The sequence below is a fragment of the Gracilinanus agilis genome, chromosome 4 (genome assembly GCF_016433145.1).
Source record: "Gracilinanus agilis isolate LMUSP501 chromosome 4, AgileGrace, whole genome shotgun sequence".
Lineage (NCBI taxonomy): Eukaryota > Metazoa > Chordata > Mammalia > Didelphimorphia > Didelphidae > Gracilinanus > Gracilinanus agilis.
Window position 1 is genome coordinate 84,902,254 of NC_058133.1, and position 6,791 is coordinate 84,909,044.

Consider the following 6,791-nt stretch of genomic DNA (forward strand, 5'->3'; position numbering starts at 1 on the left):
AAAAGAAATGTGAAGGATAGGGGTCTAGTAGCGCCAGATCCTGAACTAGACTATAAAGCAGTGCTCATCAAAACAATATGGTACTGGGACTAAGAGATAGAAGGGAGGATCGAAGTGGGGTAAATGACCTCAGCAAGATAGTGTACAATAAACCCAAAGATTCTAACTTTGGGGACAAGAACTCACTATTTGACAGAAACTGCTTGGAAAATTGGAAAACAGTATGGGAGAGATTAGGTTTAGATCAACATCTCATACCCTTTACCAAGATAAATTTATAATGGGTAATTGAATTAAATATAAAGAAGGAATAGTATACCTGTCAGATCTATTAGGAAAGAAAATAATTTAAGACCAAGCAAGAGATAGAGAATATTACAAAATGTAAAATGACTAATTTTGATTATGTTATATTAAAAAGGTTGGTTTTTTTTTTTCAAACAAAACTAATGCATCCAAAATTAGAAGCAACAAATTGGAAAAAAAGGAAATTCAGGAGACTTCCGGTTAAGATGGTGGCAGAGTATGGAAAAACTGCTCAATCTCTCCTAACCGAAGCATACAGGACACCTCAAGGGGACATAAAAACGAACCCAGACAAACAAAGGAACCCCACAACAGGGCGCAGCATTGAAGGTACTCAGAATTGGGGCATTTCCACGCTATAAAGGGGTGAAACAGCTCTCACTAAAACGTGAGAGGAAGAAGCCCCTCCACCCCCCCCCACACCACACAAAGCGCCAAGGCCAACTCATAAGAGTGAAAACAGGATTGGGGCAACCAGTAAATCACTAGCAGCCCCAGGGCTTGTACCTGTGAGCTGTAAGACGTGGGACCCCAAGTGGCTGGGGGGCTCACACGGACTTTCCCCAAGCTTCTGAGCTGGTGAAGGCACTGCCCCGGGAATGGACAAAGATCTCTAATGCAGGGACTTTCCCTTGCATTGGCATGGGTGAAGGCATAGCCCCGGGCACAGACAGAGACCTCTAACATAGGGACTTTCCTCTACATCTGCGAGGGTGAAGGCATTGCCCCAGGCACGAATAAAGATCTCCAGTGCAGGCTAGGACCTCGAGTGAGGACCTGGTGCAGATGGGAGCTCGGCTGTGGAAGAAGCCCCTGAGACTGCTAAAGGAGCCACAGGCAGAGGGGCAGACAGGGGATTACCAGGAGGCCTGACCCCAAGGACAAGGAGACAGGAGCTCTCGGGAGCTTAGAAAGTGCAGGCAGACCCTGAGTGTGAAGACAAAGCTGAAAAGGGGCGGGGCTAACAATGTCAAGCCAAGAACTCCAGAAGAAAAAGATTATCAAGAAAAACTCTGGAACACTCAACAACTTTTACACAGAGAAAATTCAGACAACAGAGGAAGACAAACAAGTATCCAAACCTTCCCAAAACAATGAAAACTGGTCACAAGCTATTGAAGAGTTCAAAAATGAGATGTTGAGGAAGATGGAAGAGATCTGGCAAGAAAATAACAGCTTAAAAGGCAGAATTTCACAATTGGAAAGTGAGGCAAGTCAACTGAAGACCAGAAATGACCAGATTGAAAAGGAAAACCAAAAGATTATAACCAAAAACCAGTCCCTAATGGCTAGAATTGAGCAATTAGAAGCCAATAACATCTCAAGACAACAAGAACAAATAAAACAAAGTCAAAAGACTGATAAAATAGAAGGAAACATGAAATATCTCAATGAGAAAGTGACAGACCAAGAAAACCGGTCTAGAAGAGACAATTTGAGAATCATTGATCTTCCAGAAAAACCAGAAATTAATAGAAACTTGGACTCCATACTTAAAGAAATTATTCAGCAAAATTGCCCTGAAGTCCTACAACAAGAGGGCAATATAGACATTGAAAGGATCCATAGATCACCCTCTACACTGGGCACAGAAAAGTCAACACCCAGGAATATAATAGCCAAATTCAAGAGATTTCAAGTAAAAGAAAAAATCTTAAAAGAAGCCAGAAAGAGACAATTCAAATATCAAGGAGCACCAATCAGGATCACACAAGATCTGGCAGCCTCCACGCTAAAAGACCACAAGGCTTGGAATACGATATTCAGAAAGGCAAGAGAGCTGGGCCTTCAGCCACGGATCAACTACCCATCGAAATTGACTATATACTTCCAGGGGAAAGTATGGGCATTCAACAAAATTGAAGATTTCCAAGTTTTTGCACAAAAGAGACCAGGACTAAATGGAAAGTTTGATACCCAACCACAAAAATTAAGACAAACATGAAAAGGTAAATAAGAAACAGAGGGAAAAGAAAGAAAACTCATACTTTTTTAAATTTGACTCTTTAAGGACTTAAATAAAATCTAATTATCTGTATTACTATGTGGAGAAATGCTATGTATAATTCTCTATAGTGAACTCTATTCACTATTATAATATACACTATTATAGCAACCAGAAGAATAATTCATAGGGAGAGGATAGGATACTAAATGGTCTAAGATGACATGGGGGGTGGAAAAGAGGGAGGGAATAGTAGGGGACACCAAGAAAAATCTGAGTAAATAAGAAAAATAGGATATTCTATTACACACAAAGAGGGCATGGGAAGGGGAGGGGATAAATACTATTATAAGAAGGAGAGGAAGAGAGATTAAGAGGTAATAATCAAACCTTACTCTCAGTGTAATCAACCTGGAGAGGGAAGAGTAGCTTTATTATCCATTCGTATAAAAAACGCTATCTAACCCTACTGAGAAAGTCAGAAGGGATAAACCAAAGGGAGCAGGGGAGTGGGGAGGTCAAAAAAGGGAGGGGAGAAGAAGGGGGAGGGAAATCATTAGGCTTTTAAAAAACAAAAAGAGGGGAATAACAAGGGAGGGGACATAAAGGGAAGTCAATCAAGGGAGGGGATAAGGGATACTGGCTCAAAGCAAACCACTGGTTTAAAAGAAAATAGTGTAAGAAGAAGGGGTGGGTCTAGGGGAGGATACAAAAATGTCAGTGAATGCACAACTGATAATTGTAACTCTGAATGTGAATGGGATGAACTCGCTCATAAAACGGAAGCAAATAGCAGAGTGGATCAGAAACCAAAATCCTACCATATGTTGTCTACAAGAAACACATACGAGGCGGGTAGACACACACAAGTTTAAGGTTCAGAGCTTGAGCAAAATCTTTTGGGCATCAAATGAGAAAAAGAAGGCAGGAGTGGCTATTATGATCTCTGACAAAGCCAAAGTAAAAATAGATATGATTAAAAAAGACAGGGAAGGTTATTACATCCTGATTAAAGGCAGTATAAACAATGAGGAAATAACACTGCTCAATATATATGCACCAAGTGGTATAGCATCCAAATTCATAAAGGAGAAACTGGCAGAGCTCAAGAAGGAAATAGATAGTAAAACCATAATAGTGGGAGATCTAAATATTCCTCTTTCAGATCTAGATAAATCAAACCAAAAAATAAATAAGAAAGAGGTAAGAGAGGTGAATGAAGTCCTAGAAAAATTAGATTTAATTGATATGTGGAGAAAAATAAACAAATAAACAATATGGAAATAGGCCCTAAACAAGGACACACGTTACAACCATTGGAAATGTGCTGTGGCCATGGGTAGGGGGAGAGCGGGGGGGTGAAGGGAAAAGTAGGGGCATGAAGAATGTAAACAGGTTAAAAATGAATATTAATAAATGTTTAAAAAATTGGAAAAAGAGCTTTATAACAAAAAGCTCTGACAGAGGTCTAATTCCTCAAATATATAAGGAACTAAATCAATTGTACAAGAGAAATCATGCCATTCCCCAATTGATAAATGGTCAAAGGACATGAATAGGCAGTTTTCAGATAAAGAAATCAAAACTATCCATAAGCACATGAAAAAGTGTTCTAAATCTCTTATAATTAGAGAAATGTAAATCAAAACAACTCTGAGGTACCAGCTCACACTAGTAGGTTGGCTAAAATGACAGCAAAGGAAAGTAATAAATGTTGGATGGGATGTGGCAAAATTGGGATATTATTAATGCATTGCTAGTGAAGTTGAGAATTTATCCAACCATTCTGGATGGCAATTTGGAACTATGCCCAAAGAGGCCTAAAAGACTGCCTGCCCTTTGATCCAGCTATACCATTGCTGGGTTTGTACCCCAAAGAGATCATAGATAAAAAGACATGTACATAAATATTTATAGCCGTTCTTTTTGTAGTGGCAAAAAACTGGAAAATGAGGGTATGCCCTTCAATTGGGGAATGGCTGAACAAATTGTGCTATCTGTTGGTGGTGTAATACTATTGTGCTCAAAGGAAACATGAACTGGAGGAATTCCATGTGAACTGGAAAGACCTCCAGGAATTGATGCAGAGTGAAAGGAGCAGAGCCAGAAGAACACTGTACACAGACACTGATATACTGTGGTAAAATCGAATGTAATGGACTTCTGTACCAGCAACAATGCAATGACCCAGGACAATTCTGAGGGATTTATGAGAAAGAGCGCTATCCACATCCATAAAAATAACTGTGGGAGTAGAAACATAGAAGGAAAAATATGATTGATCATATGGTTCTATGGGGATATGATTGAGGATGTTGACTTTAAATGATCATTCTATTGCAAATATTCATAATAAGGATATAGGTTTTGATAAATGATACATGTAAAACCCAGTGGAGTTGCTTGTCGACTCTGAGAGAAGGAAGGGAAGGGGAAGGAAATAATATGAATCATGTAACAATGGGAAAATATTCTAAAATAATAAAATAATTAAAATAAGATAAAATAAAATAACTACACACACACACACACACAATAGTGTAGATACTATGCTGCCTGGTCTCTGGTGAAAACCTGACTCTGGAACCTACTGGTTTCTGATAATTGAGTTTTTTACTTATTTTCCTTAGAATCAATCCTCCATTCTATCCTTCTCTTCTCTGACATGTCACATCTTTGTCCACATTACATTTCTCCATTACAGCTTATGTCCTTAAGGGCCATCCTGCTGGCTTCTACTATTATTCCTAGTAATTAACACAACCTGAGAATTATGTTTAATAAGGGATTCTATCTTTTTTTTCCTTTATAAGATTACAAGATATTCAAAGCAATAATCAAGTCCTATTCTTCTTACTCCTCACTTAATATAAAATACAAATAAGACAATTTTTCCTGGTCTAAAAGACCATATGTTAGTAGAAAGATTCCTGAGCTCAAGTCCCAGTTCTTCTCCTAAATACCTATGTGACCCTTAGCAAGCCACTTGACTTTTCAAGTCTCAATTTTCTCATCTACAAAATCAGTGGCTTGAACTTCCTTCTTGGAGTTGACTTCCCCAGCCCCAGAAATTCAGGGCCTTTTATAGTCACTTTTTGTCCTTTCCCCTCTTCACAAGGGCTAATCACAGCTTCCAAATTGCCCAGCAATGCCCAGGGGGCCCTGTTTGTGGGAACCATTTCTCACCTTCTGGAGAGGTGAACATTCATCAAAAGGATTCACAGATTCCTGGTTGATTGAGGTGTGAATTCTCATTTCCTGGCTGATTGATTAGGTAGAGAGCTCCTCCACCTAATGCTAAGTAGAGTGTTCAAGCTTTTGTTGATTCAATTAAAAAATGGACAAAGGAGAGTTAATCTTGTCTTCACAATCTGGTGAAGTACTAAGTAGGAGTACTTAAGTTATTGTTAACCAAAGCCTTAACTCAAACTAGACAAAGGGAAGGAAGGATTCCCTTTCTCATGTGTAAACTCAGAGAAAACAAGAAATTCCCTTTTACATTGTGGAACTTTAGCATCCATTTCTATAGGATTTTGACAAACCACTTTTTATTCTAAAAGCATCTTTTTCCTGGCAAATAAGTCCAATTTTTACTAACTGTTATTTGTAGAACTTTTGGCCTCTTGATTATGAGGGCTGTTTAGCATTAGTGAAAATTCTATATGTATTTGTTGTGCTCTGCTTAAATTCCCCTATTCATAAGGAATCATCAAGCATAATATGTTTATATGTCAGGGTGGTGTGGTTTTAATTGTATTTTGTAGCTATGCTTTACTTTTTTTTTTATTCTTCTAGCCTTGTTCTATTTGAATTATTGCTCCTGCAAATTGGTTTGGGTTATTCAGGAAACTACATAATTAATGATTCCCAGGAGTAATGCTTCATTATTGAAGAGTTAAGATGAATACCTTAACTAGCATTCTTTGGTTTTGGCCACCTCACTGTAAATATAAACCTAAATTTCTCCACTTTGCATGGAAGGATAATCCAGTTACATTGAATCTACAGAATTCCTCTGATCTATTAGTCTAATAATTCAATAATTCTATCAGAATAAGAAAAATCAAATATTTGTTTAGCTTAGGTTGGTTTTTGTGTCTGCCCCGAGTCAAGAGAAAACCTAAACTATACGAGGTAAAGGAGAATTATCTATTTCATAAAGATTTATATTTTCAGAAACAATTCTCTAACCTCATTCACTAATGCTTTCCAGGGTATAATTTGTGTCAAAAAAATTCCTTCCTTAGGTCAAGCTTAAATTTATAATCTTGAAGCTTAAAGAAATTTCATCCTCAGCAGAGATGAAAGGGATGATCATTTCTACAGAATAGAAATAATAGACATTCTTGATCTATTCCCTAGAAACAGAGATCAAATTTTCATCCACCTAGTTTATGTTGTAATCCATAAGGGCACAACTAGAAACATGGAAGCTGGAATTCATTTCTTGTGACAACCATTCAGGAAGAACTCCAGGTAAATGGTCATAATCTAGAAGTGTCTACAGAAGGAGACACAAAAGAGATAGTGGAACATTTTT